This window comes from Pongo pygmaeus, chromosome 8, assembly GCF_028885625.2.
Source record: "Pongo pygmaeus isolate AG05252 chromosome 8, NHGRI_mPonPyg2-v2.0_pri, whole genome shotgun sequence".
NCBI lineage: Eukaryota > Metazoa > Chordata > Mammalia > Primates > Hominidae > Pongo > Pongo pygmaeus.
In genome coordinates, this window is record NC_072381.2 from 30,410,907 (window position 1) to 30,429,907 (window position 19,001).

The window sequence follows — 19,001 nt, forward strand, 5'->3', positions numbered from 1 at the left end:
CAAGATGAATTAACGTGTAAAGGGTGCTCCCCACTCTAACAGAGGGGAAACCAGCAAGTTAATACCTGATCACACCTTTCATGTTTACAAGGTTAATTTTTACAAACCTTCCACAACTTGTTTAAATCTTTATTTTAAGCCCACGATGTCGGCAAAGACACATAACGAACGCGCCCTCCGGAAAAACGCGGGGGAATTCTGGGAGTGCGCGGCCTTGGAGCGCACACATGCGCAGCAGCTCCCGCTGCTGAATAGCTGAGAGGCGCACCTGGGCGGCCAGCTGGGCTCGGAGTACAGCGGGGTCAGGGTGGACGAGGACGTGTTGCACCCTCAAGAGCCTCATCATCGGCGAGAGTGGGGTGGGCAAGTCCAGGTGAGGCGGGCGTGCGGGCGTGCGGGCGTGCGGGCGGTGATAAGGGTGGCTGGGCTCTTTCTGCCTCCGTGGCCGCTGTCTCTTGGGCCGCGATGGGAACCATCAACCGCTGCAAGTGTCCACGATGGCGGCCCGGCTCAGGCCGGCTCCGTTCGCGCCCTCCTCGGCCTCTGGGCCGCGCTCTCCCGCGGCTTCTGCCCCCCTCTCCCCACCCGCGCCTGCCTGGTTCCCGGCCTCTGCCAGTTCTCTGGGTCGCTGTCCCTCCTGTGGCGCCGAGAAAACACCATTCCGAGGGCCGCCGCCTGGCCGGCCGGTTTGCTGCGCGGAGCTCAGGGCGTGGCGGGCTGGTTTGGGCTCGAATCCGGCCGGGGGCGCCTCGCCTCGAGCCCCTCGGGGTTCAGGTTGCCTGTCACCCCCAGACCCGGGAGACATAACTTTCCCACTTGAGGATTTCTGTGGGGCCTTCTCTAAATACATAATGTCCTAGGGAAGTTTCGTGACGCCTTAGGACCCATTCCTGGCCTGTTTGGGCGCAGCTTAATGTCGATTCTTTTACTTTTTTATTAGTCGGCTGTGAAAGAACTGGATCTTGTGACTGCTGCAAAATTTCGCTTTAGTGTAAGTGGTCCACGACTGAAGCAGTCGGACCACTTTTGAAAATAAAGTGTAATTGTTATTTCTCATTTTGCCACATCCTATGGAGACAAAAGATTAGTGTTGTGTCTTTTCATTTTTTATTTTTTTCTTGGGGAAAATAGTATTGACAGTGGAGTTGAGTATAAGGTAAGACATGGATCTAGGTGGATGTTGCTAGAGGGCTGTGATTTCATCCAGGTGTTGGAACAGAGTTCTTCAGGTGAAGTCATTCTTGCCCTCTAATTATGAGTAGGTTGTGTTCAAGGCCGTCCTGATCCTTAAACCACATTTACACTCCAGGGGCTGTAATCAGTTTCATATTTTAGCTATTCCTTCTGATATACATATCTTTTTTGCTGTTGTTGTTGTTTTTGTTTTTGAGACATAGTCTCGCTCTGTTGCCCAGGCTGGAGTGCAGTGGCGAGATCTCAGCTCAAGGCAACCTCCGCCTCCTGGGTTCAAGCGATTCTCCTGCCTCAGCCTCCTGAGTAGCTGGGATTACAGGTGTGTGTCACCACGCCCGGCTAATTTTTGTATTTTAGTAGAGACGGGGTTTCACTCTGTTGGCCAGTCTGCTCTCGAACTCCTGACCTCAAGTGATCCACCCGCCTCAGCCTCACAAAGTGCTGGGATTACAGGCGTGAGACACTGCTCCTGGCTGATACATATCTTTTAAATAACTTGTTATTCATGTAAAATTTTATGAACTGAAGTATGCTTATACAAAATAGAATGAAAGCTTTCCTCATGTAACTTGTAAAATTACAAAGCCTTTACCTATGTAACAAACCTGCACGTTCTGCACATGTATCCCAGAACTTAAAGTATAGTAAATAAATAAATAAGATTACAAAGTCCTACTTTTTTAGCTACTTCAGGATTTTAAAGTTTACTATGTAATATATTTTGAATTTTTTTGTATTTTTAAAGTTTGACAATACATTTTTCCAGTATTCCTTACTTAATGTACTCTATGTCTACTGTAGTCAGAGGGATTTGCACATACCAAGGAATAGAATAATGAAACACTATGGGTAAGCAAACCAGTATGATTTGTGTGTGTGTGTAAAAGGGATGAATAAAATTATTTACATGATCATCTGTTATTGCACATACATATTTGAGGGTTAAAAAGTTAATGTAATAAAAATTGCCTTAATAGGAATTTCATAACCTTGTGATCTTTCTTTTTCATTTCTCTTTTTTTTCTTGACATATGGTTCTCATTTAAGTTCAGGCATATGAAATTGGCATTTTTGAAATCATGAATGGTTGGTTGTCATTTCATGTAGTTCAACCCAATACATGAAATTGGGTTGAAATTGGTTAGCACTTTATGTAAATGTATTGCATGGGTGACAAGTTAGGATGGTTAAAATTTTCTGGAAAGTTAACTGGAGTATATAAATGAGATTTGTTCCCCGCACCCCCACCACCACCACCGCTTTTTTTTTGAGACAGGGTCTTGTTCTGTCACCTGCTGGAGTGCAGTGGTGTGATCACGGTTCACTGCAGCCTTGACTTCCCGGGCTCAATCAATCCTGCCACCTCAGCCTTCTGAGTAGCTTGGACTACAGAGATGAATCACCATGCCTGGCTAGGGTTTTTTATAGAGACAAGGTCTTGCTGTGTTACCTAGGCTGGTCTCGAACTCCGGAGCTCTCAGAGTGCTGGGATTACAGGCATGAGCCATGGCACCCAGCTGAGAGTCCCTTTTTAGAAAAAGGTCTTCTAAGTGGGTTTATCAGTCCCTCTAGTTCACTCCCCAGAAACAAATGTATTTAGGCCTAATCTTTTTTAAACTTTTTCCTCAGTATGTAGTGGTGGATTATCAATTGCTCACTGCAAAATTTTGACACTTTACCTCTTTCGTGAAAGGACTGCATTTAGTGAGAAAGTTGTCTTGTTTGTCTGGCTAGATATACATTATTGGCCTATGTGATATGCTATGGAAAATAACCTTAAACACTTATCTTTCTGGATAAGATGAGAATAAATGACTCCACTAAAATAGAAGCCTATACTTTTTAAAGTAAGTTAGTACAGAAACATTTGTCATGGATGTGATCTTAAAGGGTTGGGTTGTTTTTACCAAGTTTGTTCTGTTTCTTTACAGAGCTGGAGCTAGTGGAAGTGAAATAGCACTCATGTTGTTGGAGAATTATTGCACAACAAAGGATATCTTTAAGCCGAATTAGTAGGTTGCTTTCTAGTGTATTTCATGGCGTTGGAGTCTAAAGGGTATGTGATAGTAATCAGCAGATCAGGATTATGAAACTGGGGCTGCCACTTGTGTGGCCTTGTGTGTGACCCTTGAATGCTCTAGGCCTTCATTTCAAAAGTGAGGGGGTTGAAATAGAAAACTCTGAAACCCTATCTAGTGTTAAATGTGTAAGACTCCGATTCTGTGGCTAGGCCCGGTGAGGTAGAGGTAGCAGAGTGTATCAAGAACTGGAAGGGATTAGAGAGACCTATTATGTAAATTGCTGTCCCTCCTATGCCCCTAGCCGTGCCATTCATTTTGGTAAATTTCATTTGTAGATAAAGAAATGCAGATTAGTTATAATCACACTCTGTTTGTTGTAAATTTGGTCTTATCTAAGTGCCATGGTGGTAGTTACTCCTTCCATCTCTACCTCTGCATGGAAAGCATTTTGCTCCTTTAACTTTGAAATATGAAGGTGTAAATATACAATATTTTAAGAATGGTGCTTCTACCAGGTGCGGTGGCTCATCCTGTAATCCTAGCTACTCAGGAGGCTGAGGCAGGAGGATCACTTGAGGCCAGGAGTTCGAGACCAGCTTGGGCAACATAGCAAGACCATGCCTCTAAAAAACTGAAAAATAAAAAAATTAGCCGGCCATGGTGATGCCCACCTGTCATGCCAGTTACTTGGGGAGCTAAGGTGGGAGGATTAGTGAGCTGTGATTGTGCCACTGCATTCCAGCCTGGGTGACAGAGTGAGACCCTGTCAAAGTCTAATAGAGAAATGGACTCTCTGCCTAGAAAAATGCACACATAGAATTTAGAATACATTTTGGGCTACCAGGGTACCCCTGGCTAAGATCTGATGTATACCCAGAGCCTGTATTAAAATTTGTAGCTTCACAGCATGCCACCAATTCCCTGACTCTCCTGACAAAGTATCATTAATGACAATGGCTGTTGTAAGGATTAGCAATCATGAGAGAAAAACCTCTGGCTTTTTGTCTGCACATTGCCATATGTTCAATAAATAATACCCAATATCATTATTATTACTTGTGGTATTATTATTATTATTATTATTATTATAATTATATTATTACAACTACTCTACAAGGTTATATTAACTTACATTTTTGTAGTAGTATTTTCTGTGGTGACAACATGTAGATATGTATCTTTTCTATTCTTAAGTTATGGGTAACTGAGTATGTTGGGAGAAAGAAAATTTTTATAGGTTTTATTTTAGAGTCTTATTAGTGCTGTCACCTAACTTATGTTCAAAGTAAGTAAATATAGTTAAGATGTTAAATAGAGAAATCTAGAATTTGACTCTCCTGTTTTACTTTGATTCTATGGGGCTCGTTTTATGGTAAACACAAGAAAACAAAACCAAGTAAGGTAGAGTTAATCCTTCAAATATAATTAATGACATTGGGTTTGGAAACTACCAGGAGGCCATTATGTTTTGCAAAATACTCTGTGGACAAAACTTATCTCTAGCAGCAATAATCACAACCTTATGAATATTAGACTCTAATTAGAAATTAGAGTATTATAAATATTCATAAGATTTTTCTATAATTTAGACATCTGATGACTGTTTCTTTAATTTTATTAATACAAACAGGTCAACAGAACAGACTTATACTTTAGAAGTTAATGAGGGAAGATTGAGTGATTTTAAAATTTAGGGCTTTAACATTAGCTTTTATTTTCGAAGAGCTTCTAATAACTGACACTTCTGCTTCATAGTAAGTAAAATAATTTTGGAAGATGGAAAATCTTAAAGTACCCTTCTAATCTGGTGTCTTTTGCTTTTATCCTTCCTTTCTAGTTTCTTACCATTTCCTAGGTTTAGTCCTTTGTTCTCTCTTGCCATAACCACAGCAGTTGTCTTCTGTTGATTTTTCTTCCATTTTTTGTTGGCATTAACTTTTCAAAACAAAGAGCAGTTCTTGTCATAACTTTCTTTAAAAGCCTTCAATAGCTTCCAGTTGCCTACTTGGTTTTATAAACCCTACCTGGTGTTTGCCTGAGTATACCTACTCTGTCCTGCGATCTTTTTTTTTTTTTTTTATCTCCCTTTGTACTATATCTTTTCTTCCCACTTAGGTGGTAGCCATACTGCCTGTTACAGAATGCTACGCTTTGATATCTTTCTGTTTGTGCTTGAACTTAAAGTGGATTACACATCAGATTTTTGTAAGTTACTTTGTGGCATTCCAAGAAAACTTTATTTTTTCTCTTTCATCCGTGTCAATTAAAGCATGACATGTTGCTAATATCATTTTCTCTGGACATACCAGAACAGTTAAAAACAATAACAAAAACCCCCACCTTTTGCACTTGGGGGATTGTGTAGGAGAGCATGGGGAATATATTTAATAGTAAACTACTTTGCTCTTGGCAGTTTTTAAATTGCCTTTCTAGTAATTTAATTCTTCTATGTATACCTGCTCTGAGGCAGTATTTCTAGGAGCAGGCTTCCATCAGTTATTGTTATCTGCATTTAATAATTTGTGACTCGATATAATAATCATGAACACACTTATATGATTAGAAAGAAAAATTCTAATTCCTAACCTGTCTTTTTAATATCTCTTTCAGCCTGCTCTTGAGGTTCACAGATGATACCTTTGATCCAGAACTTGCAGCAACAATAGGTAAGCCTGTGTTTAAAAATTCAGTAGAAATGTCTAATATATTCTTGCCTTTGGGCTTTTTAATCTAAATCCTTCTACGTTCCTCTCACCACCCCAACACCTCCATGTCTGTTGACATTTTATTTGTCCTTCAAGATTTAACTTTGGTATCATTAAATCTCTGAAGCCTTTCTAGATCTTACCAAGAGAAAATAATTTCCTTATCTGTTGTCTCATGAGACTTTATTAAAACTACTGATATTACGGTTATCCGTACACACATTTCTTTCCTGTATTATGGATTGTCTTTTATTTTGCAATATACAACAGTTATTTGAGTACTTACTGTATGCCAGGCACTGTTACTAAGAGGTGGGGTTATAATATTGAATAACATAAACTTGGTCTCTGTCATCATGGACCTAACAGTACAGTACATTAATTTTGTATGTTCAGCATTTGCTACAGTGTTTGACATGTATTCTGATCTTTACATATGTATTGATATTAGTTATTAAGGACTGTTAGGAGCAATGATACTTAAATTCCTTTTAAAGATAAAATTTAGATGGCCTGAAAGTGGTTAGTCACACTAACTTATGAGAATGTATGAGAAGATAGAGGTAAGTATTTTGGTGTCATGTGTTTAGACCATAGACAACAACATGAAGGAATGAAAAGACCGCTTGGAATAGTTGAAAGGTAGCTGAGCTGAGTCAGAGCTAGATAATAGTCTTGGCTTTGCCTTGAATTAGGTGTAATCTTGACTTACTAACTTCATCTGTAAATTGGGAGGTTTTGGGGAGAGAGAATACTTCTTTTTCCCGAGCTTTAAAATTTGATGATCTGATGAGAATATAGTAAGATGATCCTAGCAGTATTATTAGGGAAAACAAGTAGTTTATCTTAACTGCCTATATTTGTTTACATTTATTGTTTGTCTATTTTTTTCAGACTCATATATTTGTAAAAATAGCACAAATAATTCTTGTGTATCCTACTAAATTACTCCATCCAAATGTTAATATTTGTCACATTTGCTTTATCATTCTCTTTCTACATACACACACAGTATTCTTTTTTTTTTAAAAAAAGCATTGGTTATTTTTCTGATTAATTTTTTTAAATGAATTATTTGAGAGTAGATTGCAGACATGATGTCTTTAATGTCTACATACTTTGTATATTCTTGAATCAACATGGATACAACTCTGTTGTCTATAGAAAGATCTCATCAGTTGTCCCATTAATGTCCTATATAGCAAAAGACAAATAATTGTTTTGGGTTCAGGATCATACACTGAATTTAGTTATTTCTCTTCAGTCTCTCTTTTTTTTTTTTTTTTTTTTTTTTGAGATGGAGTCTCGCCCTGTCGCCTGGGCTGGAGTGCAATGGTGCAATCTCAGCTCATTGCAACCTCCGCTTCCCGGGTTCAAGTGATTCTCCTGCCTCAGCCCCCCCAAGTAGCTGGGATTACAGGTGTGTGCCACTGCACCCAGCTAATTTTTGTATTTTTAGTAGAGACGGGGTTTCACCATGTTGGTCAGGCTGGTCTTGAACTCCTGACTTCAGGTGATTCACCCGCTGCGGCCTCCCAAAGTGCTGGGATTACAGGCGTGAGCCACCATGCCTGGGCACTCTTCAGTCTCTTTTAATCTGAACGGTTCTTGTCTTGTCTTTCCAGGGCCTTGACATTTTTGAAGAGTAAATAATTATTTTGTAGAATGCCGCATAATTTACGTATATCCAGAGTGTCCTTATGGTTGGATTCAGGTTATGCACTTTTGGCAGGAATTCCACAGAAGTGTTGCTCAGAGCACAGTGTCAGGAGGCACATGGTGTCTGTTTGTCACATTTACTGGTGGTGGGACTTTGGTTACTATTGGGTGATATATGCCAACTTTTTCCTCTGTGAAGTTATTATTTTTCCCCTTGTAATGAATGTATTTCTTTTGGAGAGATACGTTGAAACTGTATTAGATATCCTCCTTTTCATCGTATTTGTTGTCCTCTTATTTTAGCATCCATTGATACTTCTTGCCTGTGACAAGCGATAAGGACAATATATGATCCTGCCATTCTAACTATGGTGGTTATCAAATGACGATTTTTTCAAATGCCATCACTCTGTCTACATATCTTATTTGGAATTCTGTAAGGAAGAGCTCTTTGTTTTATTTTTAAATTTGAGACAGTCTCACCCTGTCACTCAGGTTGGAGTGCAGTGGTATCATCTAGGCTCCACCTCCCAGGTTCAAGCAGTTCTCCCACCTCAGCCTCCAGAGTAGCTGGGACTACAGACATGTGCCACCACACCAGGCTAAGTTTTGTATTTTCAGTAGAGGTGGGGTTTCACCATGCTGGCCAGGCTGGTCTCAAACTCCTGGCTTCAAGTGATCTGCCCGCCTCGACCTCCCAAAGTGCTGAGATTATAGGCGTGAGCCACTGCGCCCAGCCAAGAGCTCCTTTTTGTTCTTCTTTTTTTGTGAATTCGGATTTTGTATATTCAGGAGTTTTATTTAAACTTTGAATCTGAAAGAAACTTTAGGAGGAACTCATAGATTTGTGGGAAGAAGCAAATCTACATTATTTTCTCTCTTCTAAAGTCATAATCCACGTATTTTCATCTTTTACTGAATTTTAACATATTGTTTCATCACTAATATAAAGTGTTTCTATAGTGTTTGTAGCTCACACACAAATATTGGAATTAAAAGTTATTTACCTGAGTATATTTTTGTGGCAGGCAGTCCACTTTACATCGCTTTCCAGACAACTGGAATTTGAGACAATGTCTATGACATCAGTCCCTTTGTTTTCAACCTGGCATATGTTCTCATCATACTGCTTGCAGTCACATCATGCTGCAGGTAAAAAGCTTGGATTAGTTTTTAAATCTCTTACTTAGTGAGAAATATTTTATTGTGGTAAAATATAATATATATGACATAAAATATGCTATTATAACAACTCTTAAACGTATAATTTGGTGGCATTAATTACATCCACACTGTCACGCAACCATCACAACTATCTGTTCCCAAGTATTTTTCATCACCCCAAACAGGATCTCTGTTATCATTCTGCAGTAACTCCCCATCACCACCAGCCCCCCATTGTCAGTTAACCTTTAATCTACTTTGTCTCTGTGAACTTTCCTATTCTAAAGATTTCATGTAAGTGGAACCATATGTTTATCTTTTTGTGACTGGCTCATTTCACTAGGCATGTTTTCAAGGTTCATCCTTGTAGCATGTATCAGAACTTCATTCCTTTTCATGGCTGAATAATACTGAGTCCTCCAACTCTGTTCGTCTTTTTCAAGATTATTTTGGTCATCTGAGACTCCTTGCAATTCCATTTTAATTTAAGGATTGGCTTCTCTATTTCTGGGGGGAAAATGGTTGTCAGAATTTTGCTGGGGATTGTGTTGAATCTGTAGGTTGTTTTGAATAGGACTGGCATTTCAGCAATATTGAGTCTGCCAACCCAGGAACTAAGGATCTTTCCATTTACCTAGGTCTTTTTAAGTTTCTTTTACCAATGTTTGGTAGTATTCAGCGTGCAGGTCTTTCACTTCCTTGGGTACATTTATTCCTAAGCATTTTATTTGTTTAGCACTATTTAAATGGAATTGCCTTCTTAATTTCCTTTTTAGATTGTTCATTGCACATGTACAGAAAAACAACTCATTTTTGTGTTGATCTTGTATCCTGAAGCTGTGCTTAATTTATTAACTCTAGTAGTTTCCTTCTGGATTCACATGGATGTACTTCCAGCTACTCGGGAGGGTGGGGCGGAAGGATCAGTTGATCCAAGGAGTTTTGAGGCCAGCCTGGAAAACACAGCAAGATACCTACAGGTGTGCGCCCCCACATCTGGCTAATTTTTGTATTTTTAGTAGAGATGGGGTTTCACCAGTTTGCCCAAGCTGGTCTCGAACTCCTGGGCTCAAGCACTCTACCTGCATCAGCCGGCCAAAGTACTGGAATTACAGGCATGAGCCACCGTGCCCAGCCTAAAACTGTGATATCTTGTTTTCATTAACAGCTGTAGAAATTACAACTTTTGGCTGGGTGTGGTGGCTCACTCCTATAATCCCAGCACTTTGGGAGGTCGAGGTGGGCAGATCACCTGAGGTCAGGAGTTCGAAACCAGCCTGGCCAACATGGTGAAACTCTGTCTCTGCTAAAAATACAAAAAACCAGGTGTGGTGGTACACACCTGTAATCCCAGCTACTCGGGAGGCTGAGATGCGAGAATCACTTGAACCTGGCGGGTGGAGGTTGCAGTGAGCTGAGATCGCACCATTGCACTCCAGCCTGGGCGACAGAGCAAGACTGTGTCAAAAAAAAAAAAAAAAAAGAAAAGAAAAAAAATTATAACTTTTTGTAAATTTTTATTAGGTTGGTGTCTTCTACTATTTCATTTGCATAAATATCATTTGAGGTAGGCCTAGTCTTTGAAGGCTCTTTCCAGCAGGTGTCTCTTTCACCAGGCTTATTTATAAGTCTTTATTTTTTTTACAGTAAAAGAAAGTCTATAATATATCAACTGTGCCAAGGGAAGACAACAGTGAACTTACAAGTCTCTTTCCAGCAATCTAAATTAGTAATTCAACAGGACAAAATAAAGACATTTTTAGACAAGAGCTTTATCTCTCTGTGCTGCCTCCTGGTTAATTTCCTTGGTTTTATCTTTCAGCGTATTAATTCTTTCCAGCTGTATTCAGTCTGCTGCTCAGTATGACCAATGGACCTTAGATTCTCTGTGTGTGTAATTTTTACTTCTAGAAGTTCTATTTGGTTCTACTGCAAATCTACTTCTTGATTTCTACTTTATACTTCTATGTCCTTAATTTGTTTAATTACACTTATTTATATTCTTGTTCAGATTGATCAAATCTGGTTGCTCACATTTTCTGTTCTCTCTCATTGATCATGTGTTTTATTATTTGGAATTATGAGCTCATCTTTAGTGAGAATCTGCAATGATTTGATTTAGGCGTTTATCTTCCACCTCTGTTCTATATTTGCTTCTTCCAGACAATGCAGGAATCACATGAACCTGTCCATCCACAGATAAAGTGGTAAAGAAACTGCCGTATTAGATACATGATGGTATACTCTTCAGCCATAAAGCTTTGGGAAACCCTGTCATCCGCAACCACGTGGAGAAACCTGTCCATCCACAGATGAAGGGATCAGGAAACTCTGGTATATATACTTTAGGGAAATGCTTTTTGGCTACCAAAATAATGAAATTATGTTGTTTGGAGCAACACAGATGAACCTGTCCATCCATAAATGAAGACATCAAGAAACTCTAATATGTACACAAGGCAAACACTTCAGCTATCAAAATCATGACATTGTATCACTTGGAGCAACACAGTTGACCCGCCAAGGCTGCCTCTTCCTCCATAGGTGGATGAACGCTGTGGCCGCTGCTCCTGCCTGGGCCATGCCCTGATGCTGCCCACTGCTCCTCTATTTATAAGTCTTAATAGAGTTGCTGACCCAGCAATAACTGAACAGCTGATATGTACCTCACACTAAGCCAGGTGCTTCATATGTATCTAACTTGAAAAATGCTGAGCTAGTTACCTTAACACCATTAACTTTGACTTAAAAGTTTGTTTTTCTTTTTTAATCCCAGTGAGCTCCAAACAAGTTTTAGGAGGCTCCCCAAAACCAGTGAAGACTTTAACTAAAAGTAGAATTTCAAAGTATTAGAAACCAAACCCCAAAATTAAATGTGAAGATCAGTGTCTGTACTGAACTGGCCCATCTGGTGGACACAGGATTTGTGTTATCGACTAGAATGTTACCCAGGATTCACAATTTCTAGCATCTGTCAGTGTTAAGAAAATTGGATTGAGTACCAAATACAGCAGAGCATACCCAGCTTTGAGGCAAGGACCCCATGAAGTAGTCAGGCAGTACTTTCGTTAGAGTTCTGGGCGCAAGTCTTCCTCGTCCCTCTCACCTTCTCCTGGCCTCCCTGTAAACCCAAACCACCAGGTACCTCAATTTTCTTCAAGGCCAGGCTGTTCTTAATGTTGGTAAATTGGTCGAGGAAATGGGTGAGCCACTGCTTGCTCTGCACGTCATCCTCAGGGTGCTCCGTCTTCAGGCAGTACAGCAGCCGCATGGCTTTGGCCCGCAGGAGTAACTGGCCCATTCCTAGGCTGTCCCCAAAGATGTGTCCTCTGAAGAAGCTGGTCAGGTAGAGGGGGTGTCCACCATGGTTATAGATGGGGAAGGAGATGCTGCTCAGGTCGAGCGTTTTGTCCACCTGCCAGGCGTACAGGAGCGGGTTGGGGGCACCATGCAGAGCATCTTGTACCTCACGCACACCTGCTGGTACTGGATCTGGCTTGCGTTTCCCTGTGCCACACGCAGATCCTGCACTGTACTGCCCAGTCAACTGACTTCAGCAAAGATGGTCTGGGTTCAGCAGCGAGTTGCTGTGTGAAGCCACCAGAATGGAGGTGATATCGGCCTCGGTGTTCGTCCTGGAGGTGGAGAAATGGAGTCCTCTGTAGTGAAATGGCCCTGCACCAAAGTGGGAGACATTCAGAATCGTGGTGAAATTGGCCTCAGTGCTCCTCCTGGAGGCAGAGAAGCAGTAGGAGTCGGTGGTGAAATGGCCCTGTGCGAATGTGGGAGACCAGCAGATTGAAGGTGGAACTGGCCTCAGTGCGTGTCCTGGAGGCGGAGGAGCGGTCAGAGTCCTTGGTGGTGAAGGGGCCCTGCACGAAATGTTGCTCCCCCTTGGCCGGTGAAAGAATAAAAGAAAGCTGGCCACTTGCTTTTCCATTTCAGTTTATAGAATCATGTTTTGGAAATAGTATCTTCTGGATCTGTCTTTTTCTCTTCAGATTTAACTTAGTAAAGCTAAGTTTTATCTCTTCATAGTCTTGCTTTTGTTTCAAAAGCTTTTATGTGATTTGTTTACTGTCTGTGGCTATATGGCAGACAATTTGTTCAAGTGGCATGCTTCCTCTTTCTCACATTGACCTCCTCAGGAGGAGTTTTTCAAGGGCAATGAGTCTTCTCTCTAAGATAAGAATAGTAGCCAGAATTAAGAGGGTAAAGTGCATTGTGGAATTAAGTCCCGATTACAGTGGAAACTCAGTTTATGGCCTTAGACAAATATTTACCCTTCTGATCCTCAGTTTTCTATCAAAGAACTTCTGCTCATATCCAATTCCTATTAAGTGGGAGTACTCTAACCTGGTATTACCAACATTAGGTTAGATTTTATCCTAATGTTAGGTATTAGAATATATCCTAACATTACTAGTTCTTCACTCTTACTAAAGTGCATGTTAGATTTCTTCAATGATTTTTTTAAATTGTCATGGTTGATACAAAGCATCCTTCTATCCAAATACTGTGCTCAGTCGCCTAAGTGATAGTTTAGAACCATACTATCTGGAAAGAATGCTGGGGCTCCTGGCTACACACTTTGAGTAGAAGGGAAAATACTCCTCTTGTATTTATGATGGTTTTTCTTTCTACTTGATTAAGAAGAAAGTACAAAAAGGTGCTTATTGAAGCATTGTCAATTTGGGAACAAGATTCTCAGGAATGAAATATTTGTGACTGTTCTCAGCATGAAAGGTAGAGAGAAGATTGCTTGATCTTTATGTGCTTATTTGAAAGTCACTTTCCTCCCGTGCCTCAACATCTCATTTTTTAGAATGCACACTGAATGCCTGGGATCTCTTTGTTTTAGAAAAGACAAAGTTAGAAAAGACATTCTTAAAAGAATAATATTTCTAGGGAAAAGGCTCATTGCTCAAAGGTTACTCTATAAAGAGATTTAAAAAGAAAGTCAAGGGAAGGTAAGGAAGGTAACATGGCTAACAACCTCGTGGGTTCTACTAGCATTATTTCATGCAAAATGTCATTAACCTTTATATAGGAGAGAATAAGTCTGGGAATCAACTGGCATCTAAACTCCATTTCTTGTTTTGTCACTGCTTCCCCGGTTGACTATGGAAAATACATTTAGTCTTTTGATACCTTGGTTTCAACAACTATAACATGACTTAAGAACTTTTATGCATGGACTTTGTAATAGTTATCTATTTCTGCATACAAATTACTTCAAAACTTAAATTGTTGTTTGAAACAACAAACACTATCTCACAGTTTCTGTGGGTCAGGAGTCCAGACATGGCTTATTGGGTAACTGCCTCAAAGTCTTACTAGGCTGTAATACAGTTATTGGCTAGAGCCGCTGTTTCATCTGAAGGTTCAATTGAGAGAGGATCCACTTCTAAGCTCACTCACATGGTTGCTGGCACAATTCAATTCCTCCCAGGCTATTGGATTAAGGGTCTCAGTTCCCTACTGAGAACTTTCCTCAGTTCTTTGCCATATGGGGATCCATAGAACAGCTCACTACATGGCAACTGGCTTCTATCAAAATGAGCAGTAAAGAAGTAAGCAAGAGAGGTTTGCAAGGCAAAAGCTACTATCTCTTTATAATCTAATCTCAGAAGTAGCATCACATCCCTTCTGCCATATTCTGTTCATTAGAAGTAAATGTCTGGGTCTAGCCATACTCTATTGCAGGGATCACACAAGGGTGTGAATATAGACACAGGGATTGTTGGGGCTCATCTTAGAGGTCGTCTCCCATAGAGTTAGCTACCAATCTGAGGGGTCACAGGGAACTGTGCATCTGGGCCAGAGCACTGGGATTTCATCCGTTAAGCAGGACAACATTCATTCAAAAACATAATATATTTGTTTATATGTTTCTCTCTAATCAAAGAGAGAAGCAAGGCCTGTCCCTGACGAGCTCCCTTTCTCAGATCCACCCTGAACTGCCTAAGTTAAATCCATGTACCTTGACTAGGTGAACCAGAGAGTCCAAGCCTAGAGTTGGGTCCTGGGTTTAATCCTGGTTCTGTTTTAGCCCTATGACCTTAGGCCACTTCTCTTCGGCTTGGTTTTCTTTGCATCAGGAAGTGTCGGATTAGATCCCAACAATGGTTCTCAAATTGGAGTGCCTGTGAAAATCACCTGGGGTCATTTAAAAAATTCCTGATGCCTAGCACACCCCTGACAAATTAAATCAGAAGATCTGAGGGTGAGATTCAGGCAAGAGGACTTCTTAACAACTCCCCAAGTGATTTCATTGTTCAGCCAAGGTTGATAACTACTCATTTAGAAGATTGGTAATCCTAACTCTGGTACATGAGAACTATCTGAGGAGCTTTAAAAACAAATACAGAAGCCAGAATCTTAGGACAATTAAAATAGAAATCCCTGGGGGTTGGTCCCAGACATGGTGCCTTTCAAAGCTCCCCAGATGATTCTAATGTGTAGCCAGATTTGTGGACCCTTAGGTTTAATGATCTTCAAGAATCCTCGATCTCAGGTTCTAAGCTTGTCCGAATGCACTTGTAGAGCTATAAGCACATGTACCACTTTCTCAGGAAGGTGGCCGCTCCAGTGCTGTCTGACTCTGACGAATGAAATGATTATTCCCACCCGAACATCCGTCTTCTCTGGGTTTACAATCCCCATTTACAGTCCGTAAAAAGGTCACCCTAGACTTGACCTCAGTCTCATTGTGACACACACAGCACGCCAGCGTTCTTAACCTTTTTGGTTACACAGACCCTTTTAGAAACTTCATGAAAATTGTAAGTCACCTCATAAGGAGGATCTTACATGCACATCAAATTGAGCATACAATTTTCATGGATCCCTAAACTCCTGATACAAAGTTAATTCTATCTCACTATAATATAAAAGTCAAAAACTTACATAACCCAGAAAAGCAGAATTTGCAACATAGCAGAAATAGACCAGAGTGGAAGTTCTAATCCTGGTTCCACAACTCGCCAGTCAACATTTAGGAGTCACTGAATCACTTGATGCCTCAGTTTACTCATATGCCCAATTAAGAATTATAAAATCATGTACCACATGATGTTTTGGTCAACTACAGATCACATATGTTGATGGTTTCATAAGATAATACTGTGTTTTTACTGTACCTTTGTCACTGTGTTTAAATACACAAATACTTACATTATGTTACTATTGCTTATGGTATTGAGTATAGTAACCTGCTGTACAGATCTGTAGCCTAGGAGCAATAGGCTATACCATACAGCATAGGTGTGTCACAGGCTCTACCACCTTGGTTTGTGTAAGTACACTCTGTGATGTTTGCACACAATGAAATCGCCTGATGACACAATGCTCAGAATGTGTCTCCATCATTAAGAGATACATGACTACCTACTCCATCAATCTTACCTATTCCAGAAACAAAGTGAAATTAATAATATAAAATTGGTTTGATCAATTTACGATTTACATTGTCATTGAAAGTAGGAGAACTAGACCAGGAGGCACTGGTGTGGCCCTGGAGTAGATGTAACTGTTTGTGCATGTGTCTTCCTTACCTTCCATTCTCATAAAGAATTAGCACATTCCCCACATACACCCTGGCCAGACTGTGTCTTTGCGACTGCAGCACTAAGGTGTGTTTTTGTTTGTTAACTTATTCCCAGTGCCTGTGTTGACCAAGAGGCTTTGGGAATAAAGGTAAATAAAGGTCTTAGAGCCTGGATGAGCCTTAGGTCAAGAGATGGCATGCAACGTCCTTAAATTTGGAGTGTGACTCGCACTCTGCCTGTAGGGGAAAAAAAGAGATCAGACTGTTACTGTGTCTATGTAGAAAGGGAAGACAGACTCCATTTTGAAAAAGACCTGTACTTTAAACAATTGCTTTGCCGAGATGTTAATTTGTAGCTTTGCCCCAGCCACTTTGCCCCAGCCACTTTGAGCCAACCTGGAGCTCACAAAAACATGTGTTGTATGAAATCAAGGTTTAAGGAATCTAGAGCTGTGCAGGACGTGCCTTGTTAACAAAATGTTTACAAGCAGTATACTTGGTAAAAGTCATCGCCATTCTCTAGTCTCCATAAACCAGGGGCACAATGCACTGTGGAAAGCTGCAGGGACCTCTGCCCTTGAAAGTGTGGTATTGTCCAAGGTTTCTCCCCATGTGATAGCCTGAAATATGGCCTCGTGGGATGAGAAAGACCTCACCATCCCCCAGCCCGACACCCGTAAAGGGTGTGTGCTGAGGTGGATTAGTAAAAGAGGAAAGCCTCTTGCAGTTGAGATAGAGGAAGGCTACTGTCTCTTGCCTGCCCCTGGGAACTGAATGTCTCCGTATAAAACCTGATTGTACATTTGTTCAATTCTGAGATAGGAGAAAAACCGCCCTATGGTGGGAGGCGAGACATGTTTGCAGCAATGCTGCTTTGTTATTCTTTACTCCACTGAGATGTTTGGGTGGAGAGAAACATATATCTGGCTTACATGCACATCCAGTCATAGTACTTTCCCTTGAACTTAATTATGATATAGATTGTTTTGCTCACATGTTTTTTGCTGACCTTCTCCTTATTATCACCCTGCCCTCCTACTACATTCCTTTTTGCTGAAATAATGAAAATAATAATACAATAAAAACTGAGGGAACTCAGAGGCCAGTGCCGGTGCAGGTCCTTGGTGTGCTGTGTGCCGGTCCCCTGGGCCCACTGTTGTTTCTCTGTACTTTGTCTCTGTGTCTTATTCTTTTCTCAGTCTCTCGTCCCACCTGACTAGAAATACCCACAGGTGTGGAAGGGCAGGCCACCCCTTCACTGCCCTTGGGAGCAAGGGCAGAGCCCATGAACTCACCATGTACCAGTTCTGGTCCTTGGTGGGGAAAGGCTGAAACTGGAACCAGGTGTCTGAGAAGCAATCTCCCAGACTTCATAGTAGCTGCCAGATTGGCCTCAAGGTTGGCAGAAACCATCCTACCAGTGAGTGCCAGGTGGTTTGGAGCAAGAAGGGAGCATAGCCTGGATTGCTTGAGGCCAGGAGTTCGAGACCAGCCTGGGCAATACGTGAGACCCTGTCTCTACTTTTTTAAAATAAAAAGTATTAAGAAATATGAGGAGAAAGGAATCATATTTCATAGTTAACCAACGGGTTGAAGTTGCAGTGCTTTTAATTATCAGTGGAGATTGTACTGCATGTGCTATCTTCAGATTTGAAGGTCATCCCAGTACAAGAACTGAAGATGTTCAACTAATTTAGCTGAAGTGATAACAGCTCTGAGGCAAGAAGAGTATGTCTAGGTTACTGGATCAAGGGATAGGTTATTATATTAGGGCTCTCCAGAGGGACAGAACCAACAGAATATATGTGTATATATAAAAGGGGTTTTATTAGGGAGAACTGGCTCACACGATTACAAGGTGAAGTCCCACGATAGGCCGCCTGCAAGCTGGGTAGAGAGAAAAGCTGGTAGTGGCTCAGTCCAAGTCTGAAAGCCTCGAAACCAGGGAAGCTGACCATGTAGCCCAAGAGCCCCCTGCAAGCCATTGGGGCAAGTCCCAGAGTCCAAAGGTCGAAGAACCTGGAGTCTGATGTCCAAGGGCAGGAGGAGCAGCAGCAAGCATACAGCCTGGGAAGAAGAAAGAGAGCCAGAAGACTCAGCAAACTGCTTATCCCACCTTCTTCCACCTGGTTTGTTCTAGCCGCACTGGCAGCCGATTGGATGGTGCCCACCCATATTGACGGTTGGTTTTCCTTTCCCAGTCCACCCACTCAAATGTCAGTCTCCTCTGGCAACCCCCTCACAGACACACCCAGAAACAATACCAACTATTTAGGCATCCCTCAATGTCATGAACATACAAAAAGGAAAGTTTTGTGATACTCTGGGAGACTCAGGGTAGGGAGTGGTTCAGTGATATTTTGGGATCGTGAAAGGTCTGTTCAGTTTCTGTGTTCCATGGGAGTGGTTCTGAGCTGTTTTATTTAGTCAAACTATTTTAACAATCTCATACCCAAGTCATTCTCTATCCTCATCCACAACTCCCACATGCAAGCCATGCATACGTCTACAGGTGTCACATGGATATATTTTGTTATTTTCTTTCTCATTTCAGAAGAATATATTAACAGCATCCTTTTTCATCTTAATGTATTTTGTATTCATATATGTAAATTACCATACTCATGTTGGTAATTTTGGCTAAGACAGCAAAGTTTTGAGGACTGATATATACATTATTTTAATGATATTGGGAATCTATGAATAAAA

At 41.0% G+C, this 19,001-nt stretch overlaps 1 long non-coding RNA gene across 1 annotated transcript in view; it reads left to right on the forward strand.

The window, feature by feature from the left end:
• The first annotated feature begins 224 nt into the window (after window positions 1-224).
• The window catches only part of LOC134740142 (uncharacterized), a 58,214-nt gene continuing 39,437 nt past the window's right edge, over window positions 225-19,001 (forward strand). Inside the window, exons 1-2 of the long non-coding RNA XR_010127402.1 lie at window positions 225-373; window positions 5,826-5,881. This is a non-coding gene — a long non-coding RNA (uncharacterized LOC134740142). The remainder of the gene's footprint in view (window positions 374-5,825; window positions 5,882-19,001) is intronic.